General features: G+C 36.7%; 1 long non-coding RNA gene across 2 annotated transcripts; it reads left to right on the forward strand.

The window, feature by feature from the left end:
• The first annotated feature begins 18,541 nt into the window (after window positions 1-18,541).
• LOC143623893 (uncharacterized) lies at window positions 18,542-20,861 on the forward strand. 2 transcript variants are annotated; one of them, XR_013151987.1, is made up of 3 exons: window positions 18,542-18,776; window positions 19,736-19,774; window positions 20,751-20,861. It is a non-coding gene; the product is annotated as an uncharacterized LOC143623893 (long non-coding RNA). The 2 variants fall into 2 exon arrangements; XR_013151986.1 differs by having other exon boundaries at window positions 20,755-20,861.
• The last annotated feature ends 1,606 nt before the right edge of the window (window positions 20,862-22,467 follow it).

The raw sequence follows: 22,467 nt of genomic DNA on the forward strand, positions 1-22,467 counted from the left end.
AAATATACACAAAGATCGTACTTCCCACGGGAAAGCATCCTACGATCAGGGTGGTGCGATGTGCCTATCGCGTAGTACCACCTATGAAAGGATCCAGACATACGTATACCACAGCCTGAGGGCTAGGTTTATACTTTCATTTATAATGGTTTTAGGAACACATAGTTTCCTTGTAAACAATTTTCATATAACATGTTTGACTCGTTTGAAAACAAGTTTATAAAGGTTTGGGGGCGTATTCACCTTATCGCTTGGGGATCGGCTTCACTCACCGTCCGAGGCTCTTTCCCTTTTTATCTCGCACCTATAGTACGAGTATAAACATTTGTTAGTCGGATATATAATCCGGCTTAAGACCTTTAGTCTTATTTTATATCTCTACCTCGATGAACCTTTAGTTCATGTATTTCTTTTACTTGAAAACCTTTAGTTTAAAAGTAAATTATAAACCTTTAGTTTATATAAAAACCCGACGTTTCTTCTTCTTAAAGAAACGTATTCTTTCTCTTTTATTATTTAAGAATACTCATTATTACTTAAATAATAATTTCATAACAAAGAATATAATCATATATACTTATACACATATATATTTGTCAATTCATATTCTTATTTCTTTTCTTTGTTATGTTTGTATTTCTTTTCTTTTATCGAGGTATTGAGTATAACCTCGACTTAAGGCTTAAGCCTTTAATATAATATTATATTATATTCATTTGTCATTACGCCTAACCTTTGTTGGCGTTTCGAAAACCCTAAGAACTCAAGCAGCACTCCAATGTCGCTTCACTTTTCTTGATCAACTTTGGCACTCTAACGACAACACCAATCTTCAACAATTGATGGCACGCTTTTCGAGAACAAACACCTTCCTTGGTCGTATGAGGGTGGAGGGTGGCACGCACTTCGAGGAAACGTTGACACGGAAATCGAGGATCGGGACACGTTTATCGTGGACTCGGAGCACGTTTTACGAGGTGGATCGAGGGTATGGTTTATATATTCTAGAGAGATGTTAGAGAGATGTAAGAGAGCTGTGTTTGGGATGTGAATGGCTTGAACCCGAAGTGTCACACCCTCAAAATCCACTAACGGAGTTTTACCGTCAGAGGGTGTGAACTAACAGGATCGGAATCATTAGTTATAATCAAACCATAAATAAAGTTTTCAAACCACGAAAACGTTTAAGTGTAAATAAATGCGGAAGCGTAAAACCTTTAACCAAAAGTTGCGTAGTTGCGTCACGCAGGACGACTTATAAACCCAAATAATAATAGTTTAAAACAGTTTGCAAAAACAATAGCGTTCAAAGTAATGCATGATCCTATACCGCGTGCCCGCCTCGGCTACCTGAGAATAACATACTAAAAGTGTCAACACGGGGTTGGTGAGTTCACAAGTTTATATCAATAAAGCGTTTACGTTTGCGTTTTGCGTTTTGCGTTACCAGATAGTGTTAAATCAATTATATATCTATAGGTAGCTAGCCTATAAAGCAAGTATTACTAAGTGTTCGACACCGAAGCTGACTGTTTATCATGTGCCTTGCCACCAGGTCTATCCCGACCATGGTAATGTGTTAGCCAAAATTACACCCACTCGACCTCCAGTCGAGCTTAGCGTTGGGTGGGGTTTGTCAAACCCAGTAGTACTACTCAACAGTGACTCGCTATTATCCAATACTAAACGGTTCGGTGTGTGAAGGACTTCAGTTGTTTCGTTTGCCACTTAGCCTTTACAAGTGATATATAACAATTAACAAAATCTAATAGCGTTTCGGAGTATGTATTCTCCCCCAAGTGAAAAGCGTTTAAAAGAGTGAAAAGGGGAACGTGAAACTCACTGTTTGCGAAGAATTTCAAAAACAAGTCACCCAAGTGATGCGCGTCACAGAATACCCTCACTAGCGTTCTAAAACAACAAGGAGATTTTCTAAGTGTTGGAACTATTATCGAGTCTCTAGACTCGGCACATAATATCTATGCACAAGATACGGTTCGTGTTTCGTTTGTGAATTGTGTGTGTCTCAACAAACACATTTGTGATACGTTACATGTGTGAGCAACTATTTACGTGTCAAGTATTAATAGTGTACATTTCTAGCAATTATTCCCCGCAAGGGCAATTTGGTCAAAACATAACAATTATCTAGAAATTAGCACGTTTCATGTATTTTCACAAAGTTCAGCAGCTAGTTTCAGCAAGACAGAATTCTACTTGAAAGATTACTCTATTCAACAGATCATAGCAGTCAAAATCATACATGAGTTAGGTTTCCAGAACATATTTTATTGTATTTTTATTCCACATAGATCTCTCACAATGTCAAAACATTACAGCAAACTCACAGCAGTCAAAATCATGCGCAACAGAATGTTATTTGTTATTCCCGTTAAATGAAAAATCCAACTAATGCAAGACCAATTGGGTTAGGTTCTTAACTCAACATGTTAACTTCCAGAAGTGGAACCAACCCATTTGGTATTGTAATTCATTAGATATGCTAATTACAAAACAACTTAACAGCAGGTCTCACAATTCAGATTTGCACTTCAGTTTTGTAAAATAATAAAAGTTAACTTTTACTCGTCCAAAAATTACAAACTTGGACTTTATAGAAACTAGACTTAACATAGTACCTTGTAGTGTTAACAACCTCGACCAATTTCCACATTAACATTTAGTTACAGTTGTCTAAACATAACTTACAATCTGTCCAGTACCAGTTTTGACCTATAATCACATTTAAATCGTTTGAGCAACCAAAACACCTCCAAATTAGGCGTGGTTGGGTTTTCTTAAAACTAGACTCAGAGAACTACCTTTTAGACTCATAAATAGCTCGGTTTGCTTTTATATTTAACAAGTTACATGTCATTCAAGTTTAACTATCTCTGCTGTCAAAACTCAGCAAGCACAAACAATCGCCTAACATGCATCCTAAGCATACGACATAACTCCAACATGCAATAAAAATCATTAACCATAAAAATCAGTAGTAACCCTCTAGGGTTTTCAAATAATCAATGATTTAACATTCTTACACTGTTTAAAATCACATATGATCATCACAATCAATAACCAACGCATAATCAATCATATAATCAACCCTGGTTCATCCTACTCATAATTTTCGTGACCTAGGGTTTTAGATTAACCCATTAAAGATCAAAATTAAACATGTATAATACATAGGATAGTTGTTTATACCTTCCTAGCACCTTAATCTTCAACCAAACTTGAAAAATCTTGTGTGTATGTGTGTGTATGATTGACGGCAGCCAAGAGAGCAAGGGGGGGCCGATCGGGTTAGAGAGGGAGAAAGAGAGTTAAGGTTTTGGTTATTATTAAATAATAACATGTTACATCAAGGCCCCTCAACTTCTAATTATTACTTTTCTAGCCTAAAGTGACTTGTTTGCATCTTGAGTTAACGTTTTATACAATATGATCAAGTAACACATAAGCCTAACACTTAATTATCACATAATTATTGTTTGGATGTTTTTCGTTTATTCACCAATGGTTTGCGTCAACTCGTTTGCGTTTCGGTGCAATCCCGAAAGACTACACATGTAGTAATTGTCAAGCGTCATTTAAAACTCTATTTTAAATGAAAGGAGATGTACGTTATAGATCAAGTGATCTTAAGTTTGAATTGACGGAGTTTGGATTAACGGAGTTAACCTGAAATTGACTAGTGTCACACGTAGCCTTCTATTTATAGGCAAAATTTGGAGCCTATTGCAATACGCGATAGCCTCCTGGCTAAGCCTATCGCGTATCGCGATGTAGGCTCAGCCAGTCACCATGTAGACCTGCCACGTGGAGACACGTGGCAGGCGTTGTGCCGCGTGGCGACACGTGACGGCAGACGGTGCCATCGTGTGCCATGTAGCACACGTGTCACAACCTGTCAGACCGCGTCATCGCGATACGCGATGACGTACGTTCAACCAGCGATCGCGTATCGCTGTTGGCCCTTCCAGAAGGTTTGACCAAGCCCCATCGCGATACGCGATGGGCTTGTCTTTTGCCCTGTCGCGTAGCGCGATAGGACGAGAAATCAGAATTTTCATTTCAAACCTAAGGTTTGGAAATTGGCAATTTTAATCCCTATACTTTGGAAAGTTTACATTTTGAACTCGAAATTTTCTCGATGTTACACTACGGGCCCAACTTAACATCCTACCACACTAACGGGTCACTCGCCTTCAAATTACCCGCATTTCTCAAATCCTTGACTCCCACAAACTCTCTTCCGAGTCCCAATCTCATGTACTTCGGTTTAAACCTATCAAGCACACCCAAATTTTTAGCAATAACTGTAATGTATGGGCCCATGTAAAGCTTTGACATATTTTTGGTTCCACCACGTCTCGTCCGATGAAACGAACATGCTAAAAGACTTGTGTAATTAATCGGGACCTGATCTACCATCGCCAACAAACAAAATAGATCCAACCAGTTTACTTTGTTATCGCCCGAACTGCGACCAGTCAACGTATTTACCAAAACCCGATGAATAACCCGAAGCACCGGATCCCAAATATCCGAGCTCACCATCGATCCTGAAAACGGAAAAATCGCAATCTTGTTCCAAAACGCAGCCAACTCATCCTGACCAAAACTCACCTCCTGTTTACTTGTGAACGCACCCAGAATACTTGTCAGAAACCCCGGCTCCTTCACCTCATCCTCTGTATAAAACCCACTCACTGCCGCAAACTCCGCCATAGTCATATCATACAACTTTCTTCCCAAAACAAATGACACCGCATCCGACTGAGCAAAATTACCATCTTTATATTGAAACGTGCTCAAAAATTCTAATGTCAGCTCATGATATTGCGGTTCGTTTAAACATAGCATGGCCATAAATTTCAAGCCCAATAACTCCTCAACTCTCTCTCTCTCTTTGTCCAATCATACTCAACAAATTCCAATCTATAGTCTTAAAAATGAGAAAATCCGAATTAATTAACTTACACACTCTACCATATTCTTGCGAATTCTCCTCGAACTTAAGCAATGGACTATCCATAAGGTTTGGAGCTCTTCTATTTGCCACAATCGCCCCGGGTTGGTATACAATCTCACGAGTACTTGACTCCATAAAAATAACCGGGTCCGGCTCGCCTCACGGTCGCGGTGCCGGACTCCTTTTGCGTTTTTCTGCCTCTTTCGACATCCTAAACACATTTAAACAAGCAAACAAACATGGGAGTAAGTAAATAAACTAAAAATAATAAAACAAAATATTTTTTAAATTGTCGGATTTTAAATTTTTTTTAAACTGAAAATAAATTAAATTTTGAAATCCGGGTCACAAAATAATTCAAACCGACTCATTTAAATGAAAATTAAGTATGCGCGAGCGGTTTATATTTTCACTAAAAAGCTAACGGAAAACCACCATTTGTAGGACTTTTACTAGTTTATAAACCCGAAAACATTCATACCGACTCAACAAACATCACCTCCTCCCGGCACTTTAATTGTCCCAATTAAACCCAAGTGCTAACAACCCAAAAAATTGAGTCGAAAACAGCGGAAACACACTTTTGGTAAAATATATATTGCATAAAAAATTGTGTTCCGACTCGTTTTAACTACTAAAACATCAATAGTTCAACATCTCAAACCAAATTCCAACGCTTGATACACTCGGTATCATCCCAAACCGACCCAACTGCAACCGCAAAAAACAAATTTTCAACATATTCCAACCCAACCAACCGCACCCAAAATCTCAACTAAACTACCAAACCAAACCGCACCCAAAAACGAACCTAAACAGCTTACTTAAACAAAACCCGACAACAAAGTTAGAAAAATCAAAGCTAAAACTAACATTTGAATATACAAAGATTACAAAAATTACAAGAAATCATACCTTGGATAGTGAAAACCCGGATGAACTTGCAAAAAATTAAGAATTAAAGTGTGTGCAAGTGAGAGGATTGGTGAATTTTTTGTTAAAGTTGATGGTGGGTTATGATATTAGGGTGATATGAAGGTGATTTGGAGCTTTAATTTAAAGATTAATGGTGAAAAAATGGTGGAATATGATGGAGAAGGAGATTAAATCGCGGTTAGGGTTTTAAAGAGAAAGATGGATTTTGAAAAATATGAAGATTGATATAAAGTGGGTGCTTGGCTTTAAAATAATCTGGAAACCCCCCCTAGGCGCCGCGCGACCAGGGGTAAGTGCCTGGCCGCGCAGCGCGGCGCTCTTTTTTTTGTGCCCAGATGGTCCGCGGCGCGCGGAGATATGGAAGAGGCCCGTCGCGCGCGCGACGGGCACTTTTGGTAGAAACTTTCGACGTTTTTGGAAGCCTTTTTGCCTTAGAAAAATTTTTAGAAAATTACCAACTCTTTGTAAGACTTACCTGGTATCCTTCGAATCCTCGTAAAACCTCTCGTTTTGTTGGTGATGATTCCTTGCATTGACTCGACGACGCAACAAAGCTACAAAAACTAAAGTTAGTGACTCAAAGAACTAAAAATAAACTAAAGAAATTATACAAACTCTACACTTGAGTTTTCACTCAAGACCCCGTTTCGATGATTTAGTTTGATGGATCGAGGGGAGTTTCCTCCACCTCAGTTGAATCCTCCGGCCCTCCAAGATAATGCTTTAGACGATGTCCATTTACTTTCCACGAAGTTCCATTGTCCGGATTCTCTAACTCCACCGCTCCATACGGGAATACTTCCTTCACCAAATAAGGTCCCGTCCACTTGGATCTCAGCTTACCTGCAAATAACTTCAAACGAGAATTAAATAACAACACTTTATCACCCTTTTTGAAGTCTTTACCTCCCTTTAAACGTCGATCGTGCAACACTTCCGTCTTTTTTTTTTATATCCAACGATCGAGAATACGCCGCATCACGAAGTTCCTCTAACTCATAAATTTGAAAATACCTCTTCCTTGCGGCCTAAGTAAGATCAACATTTACCGTCTTTAATGCCCAAAACGCTCGATGCTCTAACTCAACGGGAAGATGACATGCTTTACCGTAAACTAACATAAAAGGTGTAGTACCCAACGGTGTCTTGTACGTAGTTTTGAATGCCCATAGCGTGTCATCCAGTTTCTCTGACCAATCTTTCCGACTTATTCCCACCGTCTTCTCCAAAATTCTCTTCACCCCTCTATTAGCATTCTCGACTTGACCATTCGTTTGAGGATGGTAAGCGGTAGAGGTGCGATGAGTAACTCCATAACGAGCTAATGCTTTCTCCATGACGGAATTACAAAAATGAGTGCCTCGATCACTAATAATCTCCCTTAGAATTCCGAAACGAGTAAACAACTTCTTTAAGAGCTTTACAACAACTCTAGCATCATTCATGGCAATGCTTGGGCTTCAACCCACTTGGAAACATAATCTATCGCCACTAAAATATATTCGTGACCACCGGAAACGGGAAACGGTCCCATAAAGTCTATGCCCCAAACATCAAATATTTCAAGAATTTGTATAGGGTTTTGAGGCATCACGTTTTTCGATGAAATATTTCCGGTGCGTTGACAAGCATCACACATCTTAACAAATTCAACCGCATCTTTTACAACCGACGATGAATAGAAACCACTATCAAATACCTTCTAAGATGTGGCATGCGCACCATGATGACCTCACGTTAAACCTTCATGAACATGCTTTAGAATATTCAACCCTTCTTCTTTTGACACACATCTTCTAAGAATCCGGTCACCACCAATCTTGAAAAGAAATGAATCGTCCCAAACATACCGAGTAACATCCCGGAAAATTTTTTTCTTTTGTTGTGTAGTCATCCCTTTCAACACAAGGCCCGTAGATAAATAATTTGCAAAATCGGTGAACCATGGCAAACCTTGCTTTTCGGCGGTAACAAAAACAATTGACTCATGCGGGAATCTATCACCAATCTCTTCCTCACGAATCTCTTCTCTCTTCGGATCCTCTAAACGGGAAAGATGATCCGCTGCAACATTCTCCGCCCCCTTCTTGTCTTTAATCTCTATATCAAACTCGGAAAGTAAAAGAATCCATCGTATGAGACGGGGCTTCGCGTCCTTCTTGTGAAAGAGAAAACGCAAAGCTGCATGATTGGTAAAAACGGTGGTCTTAGAAAGTACGAGATAAGACCGGAACTTGTCAAATGCAAACACAACGGCTAAAAGTTCCTTTTCGGTGGTGGTGTAGTTTTCTTGGGCATCGTTCAACGTCTTGCTCGCATAATAAATGGGGTGAAAATGTTTCTCACACCTTTGCCTCAAAACCGCTCCAACCACATAATCGATCGCATCACACATGAGCTCAAAAGGTAAATTCCGATCCGGTGACACGAGAATAGGAGCACTTATGAGTTGATCTTTCAAAAACTTGAATGCCTTCAACCACTCCTCATAGAACACAAAAGGGACATCTTTCTCTAATAATCGGGTCATCGGGCGGGGGATCTTTGAAAAGTCTATAATAAACCGCTTGTAGAAACCCGCATGACCGGGAAAACTTCTTATAGCCTTAACATTTGTCAGTGAAGGAAGCCTACAAATCGTGTCAATCTTCGCCCGATCCACCTCTATACCATCTCTTGAAATTTTATGACCCAAGACTATCCCTTCCGTCACCATGAAGTGACACTTTTCCCAATTCAACATCAACTTCGTCTCGATGCACCTCTTCAACATCCTCTCAAGATTACCCAAACAATGATCGAAAGAGTTACCGTACACCGAAAAATCATCCATAAAAACCTCCATTGACGTCTCTATCATATCCTAAAAAATTGCCACCATACAACGCTGAAAGGTTGCCGGTGCATTACACAACCCAACTGCATGCGACGATACGCATAAGTACCATACGGACACGTAAAAGTCGTCTTCTCTTGGTCTTCCGGTGCGATTGGAATCTGAAAATAACCTGAAAAACCATCAAGAAAACAATAAAATTGCTTACCTGCGAGACGCTCCAACATTTGATCAATAAATGGCAACGGGAAGTGGTCTTTTCGAGTAGCATCATTCAACCTCCGGTATTCAATACAAACCTGCCAACCAGTAACCGTACGCGAAGGGATAAGTTCATTCTTCTCATTCATGATAACCGTCATCCCCCCTTTCTTTGGAACAACTTGAGTCGGACTTACCCATGGAGAGTCCGAAATCGGATAAATCACTCTGGCATCCAACAACATAAGCACCTCTTTCTTGACAACCTCTTGCATATTTGGGTTTAAACGCCTTTGGGGTTGAACCACCGGTTTATACTCATCTTCCATCAAAATTCGGTGGGTACAATAAGCGGGGCTAATACCTTGAATATCTGAAATTCTCCATGCAATCGCCCCTTTATTCATCTTCAACACCTCTATCAACTTCGACTTCTCTTCCTCACTCAACTTAGAAGAAAAAATTACGGGCAAATCTGGGCCCTCTCCAAGATACGCAATACTCTAAATGTGACAGAAGAACCTTTAATTCCAACGGAGCGGGTTTTTCCACCTCTTTTTCGCAAATAACCTCACTGCAGAAACATCATCTACCACTTCTTCCTCACTATCCTCCATAATTTCCGTCAACTCTTTCTCCACATCCATTCCAACCAAATCGGTTCCACAAATAAAATCAAGGCACTTATCCAAACCCGGAATAAAAGAATTAAGAAAATATACCGAATGGCATGGACCACTAAAATTATCATTATCACCCGGGTGCTTCATCGACTTTGCAATATCATAAGTAACATTCTCATCATCGACCCAAAGTGTGATCCTCCCCTCATACACATCAATAAGAGCTTTAGTCGTTCTCAAAAAACGGCCGACCAAGAATAATGGGAACCTTCTCGTTGGCCTCCATGTCAAGTACCACAAAATCAACCAAAAATACAAACTTGTCAACTTTTACTAGCAAATTCTCAATAATACCTCGCGGATACTTAACCGAACGATCCGCCAACGACAACGACATACGAGTCGGTGTAAACTCACCCAACTCCAACTTCTCAAACAACGAATATGGCATAAGATTAATACTCGCACCCAAATTCGCCAATGCTTGACTCATCATATCACTTCCGAACGTACACGGGATTTTAAAGACACCCGGATCAGATAATTTTTCCAGGACCCGGTTCAACACTACCGCCGAACAATCCCCGCTAAGTGGAATAGATGAAACCTTTCCCAACTGATCTTTTCTCTTGAGCAAGTCTTTCAAAAATTTCGCATACTTTGGCATGTGTTGGAGGGCTTCAAAAAACAGAAGATTAATCTTTAATTGTCGGAACATATCTAGAAAATGCCTGTATTCCCTCGTGTACTTTTGATTCTTGAGATGAGCGGGATAAGGAACATGGGCAATATTAATATCCGGTGGTGGCCGAAATACAACCTGCTTTTTCTCAACTTGTGGTTCAATAATTGGTGTTTTAACTTACGACTTACCCGGAGCCTCCATCTCAATCTCTTCATCTACTACTTCCTCTTCTTCAACTCCAACCCTTTCTTTAACAACCTCGGGACCCAAAACCCTTCCGCTACGAGTAGTAATTGCCTTCAATTGTGCGGCCGGATGCGGCTGAGTAAAACCCAAAAACTGTCCTTGAGGCCTTTCATCGAGACAACGAACAATATCACCAACGGACCTTTGAAGGTCAAGCAAAGAAGAGTGTTGATTATTGAAGAGTAAATCATGTTCGGCAAACTTTTTCTGTGTAACTTGATCACTCTCCAAGATTTGCTTCATCATCTCCTCTAGACGTCCCATTCCTCCATTAGAATCCTGCACATTATTTTGAACATTATTACCATTGTTATTATTATTATTATTGTACTGACCTTGACCTTGATTATATGAATTTTGGAAGCCGGGCGGTGCGCCCGCGGGACGCCAGTTGGAGTTATTCTGATTTGGGTTCTAGCAGGTATTCCAATTTTGATTGTTGTTGTTGTTGTAATTGTTGGGAAACCTATTCTGACCACCCACAAAATCGACTTGTTGATTCATCACCGGGCACTCCAACGTACCGTGCCCGCCTCTACAAAACTCACACTTATCCACCTTAGTCTTCAGTTCCTTCACCTCTCTAGTTAATGATTCCAAAGCAGCAGCCACAGTAGTATCCAGATTAACCTGGTGTACACCTCGAGAAGATGAGGATGTACTGCTAAGTGCTAACGGGAGTGGAATTCCCGAGAGGTGGCGCTTTGGTAAAATCAAATTGAGCAAAGCTTCCAAACATCTCGTTGCATTCGGTGACATTCTTCCTTGCCATTAAATTTCCTCCCGCAGCAGTGTCGAAACGAACCTGGGTCTCGTATTTCAGCCCATTGTAAAATTTCTCCACGAGAGCCCATGGTGTGAGACCATTCTGTGAGCAACGAGCTAGCATGTTCTGGAAACGCTCCCAAGCATGACAATACTGTTCATCCGGCTCCATGTGAAACGAGTGAATCTGATCACGGAGAATAGCCGCTTTAGCCGGTGGGAAGTATCTCTTGATAAATGCATAACGTAGCGATTCCCAAGTGGTGAATGTGCCAGGCGGCTGAGTGTCAAGCCAAAGAGTCGCTTTCCCTGCAAGTGAAAAAGGAAAAAAGATGTAAGAAGATGGCATCGTCAGTTGCACCTTGAAAATTAAAAGTTTTCAAAACGCGGTAAATCCGGTTAATGTGTGCCGGTGCATCCTCGTCATCACGCCCATGACATTGATTAGTCTGAACGATATTGTTCATGACGTATGACGGAATCTACCACGAGTTGGGATTGTCAATCTCGGGGGTGACGATGCATGATCGGTTTCCGGTTAAGCCATCGAAGGCTTGAGCAGCAACTGTTCTATCGTCGGCCATTTGGACGTCTGGTTGACTTCTCGGATTTTCTGGTGGTGAACTGTGCAGTGACGATTTTGGTGTAGAAGTAGCTTCTGACGGTTGTTTTTCTGCTGACGAGCTGGCCTCGGTCTTGAACGGAGAAAAATCCAGATTATCCAGCGGTGGTCCCTGCGAACGAAGATGTGGCATATACCTGAAAAACGCAACAAACCACGTAAGTAGACTAAAAAATATAAAAACTAAAACAGAAATAAACTGAGATTAAATTAGACTCCTACGACTTAAACGAAAATAAAACAAATAGCACGTATCTAGCAAATAAGTCCAATTAAAGAAAATAACGCAATCGCTAAGAATCCCCGGAAACGGCGCCAAAAACTTGATGTGCTAAAAGTAGTCAAATAATTATTAACTAAAATATACTAATCTAAACACTAAGTAATACTCTAGACCCTTAAACTACTAACCGGCAAGTGAACCGGTCGACTCTAGTACAGCTAAGTAAGTCCGGATATTGAACCCACGAGACTCTATAAATTATGAAACTAGCAAACAAGACTCAACTACAAGACACGACTATTTATTAATAATATTTGAGGAAGAATTATTATACTAATTAATCAAAACTCTAAATAATTAATTAACTAATAATTAAAACTTACTAATGATTAATTAACTTAATTAATTAATTAAACTAATAATAAACTAATAACCCTAACCCTAATTTATATAATAATAATAAAACATAATCATTACTCTTAAACTAATTAATTTAATAATAAAACCTTAACCCTAATTACTTAAACTAATAAACAATTAAGAAAACTTAGATTGATTTAGATGATAAAGATAACTACCTAGGCTAGAATCCCCAAAGTCACGGTTATTAATTAAATGGAAAACTCAAGTTATGGAACTGGGATCATGAAATAGACCCTTGACAGAAAACCCGAACGGGACCCTTGAACTTCAAGAAGACGCCTATGGATTTCAAACAAGTTTTAAGACTCACCAGTTTTATGAATTAAACTTCTTTACAGTTATTTAATAACTTATGTCTAAGTATCTTTATGACGAAAACCTACCTTACAACGCGAAATTCAAAGATAGCAAAGCAGACTCAATTAACTTAATAGACTAAGCTGACAATCAAATCTAGACGGACTCCTTACAAAGAACTAAATCTAGTAATTCCGACAAGCAAAGATCTATCAATAGCCTATCACCTTACAGCTTTCTAGGCTAGCAGCTCACTTTTATTTGTATAATTGATTTTATTGTTTCTATGATTTTAGTCGATATTAATCACAAACTAGTCAAGAACACACAGTAAATGACCTAACAAAACCCTATCCTATGAAACAATCAACAAGGGCAATGTAAAACAATAAATCCAAGTAAACAAAACCAAGCAATCATACACATTGATTAAATCAAACTCAACAATTTACTTAGAACATAAAATCCATAACAAAAAGAAATCCAAATAAAATCAAACCGAACTAAGTTCATCACTACCTAGGTAGTTTATGGAATTAAGCCTAACATCATAAAATCTAAATCAAACAAAACAAGTCATACTGAAAACATGGTGAAAATCTAATAAACGAAAGATTAAAGGTGATAAAACCCGTAATCTCCAAACGTGAACGCATAAGTCTTCACCGGCTGTCCTCTTGCCTTCAAAATCACCAAGAAACTCGAAAAATAGCTCCAAGAACTCTAAAAATCGGCTGGTGGCTTTAGGTTATGTTCAGGTTTAAGTTAAAGATGTTTAAATACCCAAAACAAGGCCCAACTTAAAGCAAAAACGAAATAAAATCCACCAGCAACATCCCTAGGCGCCGCGCGACCAGGGATGGAAGCCTGGCCGCGCGGCGCGGTGTGTCTTCAAAGGGGGGCGGTCAGACCGACCCGGTCTGACTGGTTCTCTGTTCTGACCCTTCCTGACGCGTTCCGGATCTCCGTTTCGGCTCTTTTTAGCTCGTTTTCGTCCTTTTTTATCACGATTAACTCCCGGAACCTATGAAACATAAAAGTGTTAGTAGTATACAAATGTCGACTAAAAACAAACAAAAACTATTAAAATATTAAATAAAATATACACGGGAAACATAAACATTTAGCATTATATCAACTAACAATAACACCCACAGTAAAATTAAACCAAGTCACAATTAAAGCTTCAAAAACTCATTTGCACCAACATGAGTATCATTTGCACCAACATGAGTATCAAAATCTCATTTATCTTTTGACAGCCTTAAAACGCAACTACACTCTTTTGACAGCATAATATACAGCAAGAACAACCTTTTTAACAGGATTATAATGAGATGAAACTGCACTTTGAATACATTAAAATGTAACAAAAACCGCACACTTTTGACAACACAATATGCAACAAAAACAACAGTTTTTAACAACACTTAATGCGGAAAAACTGCACTTTTAACAACATTAAAATGCGGCAAAAACTTCACACTTTTGACACGAAAACATGCAAAAACTGCATATTTTATAGTATTAAAGTGCAGCAAAACTACACTTGAAAGATCCATTTTTCAGCCTTCTTTTGGTTCATTTACTTGACAATTTAAAAAACTTACATAACCGAACTAAGAAGAATTAAACCTAATATGGTTAAATCCTAAGCCATAAGCAAACCTCAAAAACATGAATTTTCTACTAGAATACACTAAATAGATTTGATGGAATGTGAACTTACCCCAATAACCATTTATACACAAACCAAAGTGAGCCTGCTTCAGATCATCCAATTAAACTGAACTGATTGAATCAAACAATCAGAAATCAATTAAACTGGATCGACTGCATCAAATAATAAAAACATGATTATTTAGAAATCGATTTAATGAATAGATTATTGAATCGATTGAGAATGAAATAGAAATCAAAATTGAAACTGGTTAGCCACGAGGATGGAATCGACGGTTTCGTGTACTGGGTCCGGTGGGGAGAGGTAGGGTCCAGGAGGGTGATGATCGACAGTGCAAAGGTGAAGAATGGGAGGGGAGATGGTGAGGAGGTGGAGCGTGTGTATCTTGTCTGAATGGTTCAGCAACATTTTCCAACTGAATGGTTCAGATGTGGCCTGAATCGTTAAGAGGTTTTAATAAATCAACCAAACACCACCATATCTTACCGATTCAGACTTGAGCCTCTGAATGATTCCATTCAGAGGCAAACAAACAGGCCCTTAGATTGCAACAAGCCATACCTGGAAAAAGGACAAACAAACAATCAACATTATTACCTAGAAATGGATACTCAAAATCAATTTTGACAGGTTTAAATTGCAAACGAACCAATAATTTTAAAAGTTTACTTGTTATCAATACATGAAGAATGATTGCATTTCTGTAACCTCTAATGGCATTTTCAAATCCATCACAACCTGGAGAGAACAAAAGATGTTGAAGATTGATCGATTTAAAAGATCAATTGATTGTTCAACAATCGACATTAGGTTTGATACATACCTTTAAAGTTGAAGAGCAATCGCTTCCAAAGGAAATGTTAAGCAGAACATGCCTACGGTGAAAAGTAAGACATCAGAATAGGGTTTGAAGATCATCGCCGCGATTTAAATTTTGAAAAGAAATAAAATTAATGAAATACAAAATTAGAAAATGTCATGTGACACTTTGAAGACATTTGGTTAAATATAAAAGAGAAATTGGTGGAAATCCACTCTTTTATTATATAGGTAGAGATTTTGAAAAGAAATATAATTAAGGTAGAGATTTTGAAAAGAAATATAATTAATGAAATAAAAAATTAGAAAATGTCATGTGACATTTTGAAGATATTTGGTTAAATATAAAAGAGAAATTGGTGGAAATCCACTCTTTTATTATATAGGTAGAGATTTTGAAAAGAAATAAAATTAATAAAAAATTAGAAAATGTCATGTGGTAACTATTATTTTAGTATTATAAATTTGTTAAAAATGGTAAGGTTTAATGTAGGAGTGATAAGTGTTAAAACTTGTAGCCTTTTATTAGAGAGTATAAATAGATATTAATTGAAAATTATAAAAATAATATTTAATTATTGTATATTTACATTTGACTAAACCATTAATTTAAATCTCTAAGTTTCTTGGGCCAGTGAGCATCCAATAAAATAGCCCATGAAACATAGGGTTTATCGACTATAAGCAATTACAAATAGAAGGCTTTCTTATAAATTATAAAATTCAACAAGTACAAAATAAACCCTAGCCGCCTCACACCTTGAGTCCCCCCCCCCCCGAACCCACCACCCAACCCAACACAGCCGGAGTTTCGTTTTTGTTGATCATTTGGTGATTCCGGTATACGGGGTATCACATTTTGTTGTGGATATCATTAGTTAAATAATTCACTCGTTCCTACAAGAATAAAAGGTAAGACAATTAAAGTGTTTTAATTGTTGTTATTTTTCAATCCCTTTCTCCAATTTCTTTTGTCATCTAGAATTCTGGTTGGACGTTTTATGTTCGATCAAAATGGTAATTCATGGTTCAATCAGTTGTTGCATTAATCTTGATTTAAAAAAGTCACAACGAATTCCCAACAATTACAATGTACACCCAAAATCAAAACGTAACAGTCGTTTTCCAATCGATAACTACAAAGTTCACAATTGTTTTCTTATGTGCGAACATAAATAGTTTTCAAATTCGTTCTATATTTGAACAAATGATCACCTAATTATAGCATTCCAAAAATCATCATCTACGTAAGAAAAACCGACATCTCCCGTTACCAGAAACTAAATGATATAATGTATAACAATAAAGAAAAACACCTTCATTTGAATGGATTAATATTCTAAGAGTACAAACTATAAACCACAAATGTAACAAAAACACAAGAGCATACCAATTATTTAACCTCTTAGACCATGTGTAGTGAGACGTTTTCCCACCCAAAAAGCCCGCAAAGCGTCGGGAACACCGCCCTGGGGCGTTTTGGAGGGGTGGAGCGCTTCCCACAAAGCGTCGGTGGGGGTGAAGAAGTTGATGGTGATTTGCTGCTTTATTTGTTTTTTTTTAAATATAAAAATATAATAAGGTAATAATTTGAATGTGCTCCATCCACTACACCATTTTTAACTAAAAACACCTATAATGACATGACGTCACATGACACAAAACGCCCCCATAAAGACTCCGTCCCATCCACTACACTACGTTTCTTGAAGCATAAACTAATCTATTATCATGATAATAACTAGGGGTGTTCACGGTTCGGTTTCAAACCGTGAAACCCCCCAAACTGGTCATCGGTTTGGTTTCACGGTCGGTTTTTTCTTTAACTTTCGGTCGGCCGGTTTCAAGAATTCCAAACCGTAGAGAACGGATTGGTTTACGGTTTATACCAAAAACCGATCGTATAAAACCGGACTGGACCGTAAGATTTGACGCTATATATTTTAGTCTTTTATATATATTTTATGAACATTATTTTAATATATGTATTGTTTTTAATAGTTATCTAATCTCATATCCCATGAACTTTTTTAATCAATTAACTACTTCCAGGTTCATATAAAAATTTGTTAATACCGTTGCTGCATATACTTTCAGTGTTTCACAGTAATTTAACATCTAAACATTAATAACATTACTGCTTATTAATTCCATAACTCCATCTAACATGTTAACATGTGCATACACATTTATATATCTTCCAGCTCTATAAATTAAGTCCATTTTGAATAAGCTCTTAATTTTATAATTTCTAAAGGCTTGGCAAGCTCAAACCCATGAAACCAAACCGTTAGTAACAGTTCGGTTTGGTTCGATTTTAATTTTCGATAATAAAAGCCGTTACTAACAGTTTGACTAACGGTTTAACCTAAAAAACGTGTTTGGAAGGTGAACACCTTGATATCCTTTTTAAAAGCCCCATGGGGGCCCACCACAAAATACTTTTCACACTATTATTGCTTCATGTTCTTGTTCTTCTTTCTTTCCTCTTCCTTAATTTTCCCCCATGAAGAATCAGAATCAGAAGAATCAGAATCAGAATCAGAATCCTTCGGCTTCTGCTGCTGACGAAGAAGACGGTTACAGCCGCCGGAAAACCTTCAATTGCTGCCGGAAACACTCCATACAACCGGAAACCCCCTAATTAATTAACCCATCGATTCGATTCGATTGTTATTGGTACATTATATATATGCAAATTAGGTTAATTTGTAAATAGTTTTAATTGAATATAGTTAGTTAAAGTTTAGTTTTCTGTTTTTATAATATTTTGTTTGTAAAAATCCAACCTAACATTTAAATTTTCTAAATTTATTGTTGTTTATGTTCAGTTTCTTTTGTTAATGGTTTGTTTTATAAATCATGCTTTAACTAACAACAATTAATCTAACTTGTACTTCCTTCACAACTTTAATGCTAAATGAACGAACATGAACAAGGCTTCGTTTGGTTCATTTACAACCCTAATTATAGCTGATCAATGATCATTCAGTTTCAGAGTGAATTATGGATTCTGTTATTAAGTCTTTGATTTTGATGTAAGCATGTGAACTTGAGGTGTATGCTTCTGTTTTAGCTAAGGTTTTGTACATATTGATTTGGCTTGGCTATTATTTTTTGTTTAGATTTAGGTTTAATTGATATGCCTGGCTGGCTAATGTGGCTTGTCTGTTAGCTCCAAGCCTTAATTTTTTATGAATCTTTAGAAGATCACGGTGTTATATTCCAAGGAAGGGAAATACAACACTGGATTTGGAATTCATATGTTCTCTTGACTCTTTTGAAGTCACTATCATATAAATGATATGCTTTCTTGCATTTATGGTGTGAGTGGTTTTGTTGAATTTTCTACTAATTGACAATTTCCTTTTTTGTATGCAAATAGATGGCCAGTTTTGAAGAACATGGAAGGTGAATTGCTGAAGCCATTAAGAGAAGGTACTTTTAGTTCAATTTCATGGTACTCTTATTCTATGTCAAGTTTAACTTATCTATACACGTGCATAGCATAAAGATAAAACACAATTTTCGTTTTATAATTCATTTTGAATTGTTTCGTTATTGTGCTTCGATTCAAAACTATTTATTTATTTTTAAAACTAAAGTATATTAAAGAGCGAGTGACAAATGGCACGGACATTGTTTTAAACTAGTCATTATTTGTGCTTGAAATATTATATGATGTAAACACACTAAGAACCTGCAATCCCTCCACAACGAATGATCTACTTATAGGTAGCAAACATGTATAAGAAATCATGAGTAAGTAGGGCAATTGGTTATTATGCATAAAAAAACAAACTACAGAGACTTGGTCAAATATCAGAACAATATCACATTATCACTAATCATAAATACAAGACTTATTTCTTTCTCTCCTCTTTTGGACACATGTCAATACTCTTTGAGTGGGATGGGCATTTTTTAAGGCTTTTGCTATATACTCATATCTCACTTAGGATTATGTAGATGCATGGCTAAAAATCATGATAAAACTTATGTAAAGGTGCTTTTGAGCTCAGTTTCAAACTATGCATGTTTGTGGGCTAATTTATGGGCTTTCAAATAGTATTAGCCCAATATGTTTTGTGCATGTATCTTCTTGTTGTGTTTGTCGCATCCTCATAAATTTTGGACCGTCACACCGCTAATATCTTAGTTGTCATTACTTTTCTCTTTCTTTTTTCTTTATATATCACAAGGAAGGCAACGTACAAGAATTTGAGATTTTATATACCATAATTGTTCTTGAGTTTCTTACGATCGCTTTGGTATAATTGATCAATCTTTGTGTATGTGTTTGTTTAGAAATATTAGGAGTTTTTCTTTTCCTTGTTTATTTGCAATTTTGGTAAAATCTTTGTTGATTTATGTTGTTTTTTTGTCTTTGTGCTTAGATAGATTCTTAGTTCTATTGTTGAAGCCATCAAGAAAAGGTACTATTAGTTCTATTTGAAGTGTTCTTGATTATGCCAAGTATATCATATATATGCACTTATATAGCATTACTATTAATCTAGTTTCACCGTTTAAAGTTCAGAGATATATATCGATTAGTATATTGATTTAGATTTTCTTGTTTTGGTGATCCGTTACAAAATTATATCGTTAGACAAAGGTATTTGTAGTATGAGAAACTTAACTAGAGAGGTATAGTCAAATATAACAACATTATCACAAGTCAGAGTTACATCATCTCTCCCTCTCTCTATGTGTCTTAGATACATGTTAAAACTCTTAAGGAGTGGGAGGAGCATGTTTGAAGGCTTATGTGATTTAAATATATGACAATATATAAAGAGGTGTTTTTGAGCCCAATTACAAACTATTTGTATTTGTGTGCTAAAGTATTGGCTTTCATATAGTTTTAGCCCAAAGTCAAACTATGTATGTTTTTGGGCTAAAGTATAGGCTTTCAAATAATTGAAGCCCAACTTCAAGCTATGTATGTTTGTGGGCTTTGGGCTTTTAATAGTTTTAAGCCCAAATTCAAACTATGTATGTTTGTGGGCTAAAGTATGGGCTTTTAACTAGTTTTTGCCCATTTTTAAATTATGTATGTTTGTGGGCTTTCAAATAGTTTTAGCTTAATATTTCGCAGTCAGGCATCATTTTATTGCGTTTGTCGTATTCTCATAAATGTTTTAAACTTTTACACAGTCACACCACTAATATCTTAGTTGCCATTACTTTTCTCTTTTTTGTTTTTTCTTTATATATCACAAGGAATGCAACTTACAAGAGCGTGAGTTTTTATATGTTTTCATCGTTTTTGAGTTTGTTGCGACCGCTCTGATATAATTGATCAATCGTTCTGTATGTCTTTGCTTATAAATAATGAGTATTTGATTTCTTGTATATCTGCAATTTTGGTAAACTGATGACTAATCCTGTTTCCCTCTTTGTGCTTAGATAGATCCTTTGCTCCATTGTTGAAGCCATCAAGAAAAGGTACTTTTAGATCTGTTTGAATCATTTGTTGTTCATGTCAACTATACCATTTTTATTACATATATAGCATAACTATTAGTCCTTAAAATTTTAAAGATTTATAATTGATTAGTAGATTGATTTAGGTTTTCTTTATTTTAGGGCTAATTGGTTTTTAATAATCTAACCTTTTTGCAGTTGGCCGATAATTATCCCACCTCAAAAAACCAGACCCACCTTGCACCCCATTTTTTCTCATGGGTCTCCCGTTAAAAAAACCTTAACTCCGTTAAGTTTTTTCTGAATTTCAAAATGATGCTTTAGGGATTTTGATCGGAAGAAGGATACGAGTCAATTGATGTAAAACTTTCCTCGAAACGGTGCTCTAAAGGACGAAACAATGCTTCAATTCGGGTGTTTAAACTTCCAATTAATAAATATCAAGCCGTTTGAAGCACCATTTCGAGATAAGTTTTACATCAATCAACTCGTGTCTACCTTCCGATCAAAAGCCCTAAAACATCAGTTTGTTTAAAATTCAGAAAAAACTTAATGGAGTTAAGTTTTTTTTAACTGGGGCCCAATGAGAAAAATAGGGCGAAAGGTGGGACTTGTTACACACATTTTTTAAGGTAGGATTTTTATCGGCCAACTGCATAAAGGTGGGATTTATAAAATCCAATTTGCCTTATTTTAGGGGTTTGTTTACTTTCAAGCTGGTTCCGTGCTTTAGCATATCTCTTCGTTTTCCTTTTTACTACTATTATGATTATTAGTAGTTTATTCACAACTTTTGGTTATTGTTAGTATATTATATTAATAATGTACCATCATTGTGAGTGGGATTTTAACTAGGCTTGTAAACGAACAGATCGTTCGGTGAACTGTTCGTGAACCGTTTGGCGGGAAGTTCATTTATGTTACGAACGAACACGGACAAAAAATTTGTGTTCGTTTAATTAAACGAACGAACATGAACACATGTACCGTTCGTTCATTTATGTTCTTGAACGTTTGTTTATTTATGTTCATTTATGTGTTAATAGAAAATAATTAAATATTTTTTTGGATAAGTTATCTACTTAAAAAGTTTTCTATTTGTTAATTTGTGTTAATTTATGTTTGTTTGTGTTCATTTACATTTGCTCATTTATGTTCGTTTATCTTTGTTCAATTATGTTAAACGAACATAAACGACCACAAGTGTTCATTTTTTAAATAAACGAACAAAAACTTAAATATTCGTTCGAATAAGCATTCATGTTCGTTTAAAGTTAAATGAACGAACACTAACATACACTTGTTCATGTTCGTTTGATTTGTTTACATGCTTTTATTATTGACGCTGATAAATATATCGATTTCAATTTCTAGGTTTTTCCGATTTTATTTGTGTTCGTGAACACATTCATTTCCTTAATAAACAAACACAAACATAAAATCTCATTCGGCAAGTGTTCGTGAAAAAAATATTTCCTTAACGAACAAACATGAACAAGGTCTTGTTCGTGTTCGTTCGGTTCTACAGCCCTAATTTTTACTGAGTACCTTTGTTTGTTTGTATTTTAGGGTTCGTTTCAAATTGTTTATTACACAAAAGTAACTATAGTATGAGAAACAAATGCGGTCGCTTTTTTTTTTAATCTCTATAAAGGACAGCTAATTACCATATTTTCTTCATGTTTACTGAGATTACATT

Source organism: Bidens hawaiensis, unplaced genomic scaffold (genome assembly GCF_021521415.1).
Source record: "Bidens hawaiensis isolate Kalapana, Puna unplaced genomic scaffold, B.hawaiensis_p1.1 tig00003587_1, whole genome shotgun sequence".
Taxonomy (NCBI): domain Eukaryota; kingdom Viridiplantae; phylum Streptophyta; class Magnoliopsida; order Asterales; family Asteraceae; genus Bidens; species Bidens hawaiensis.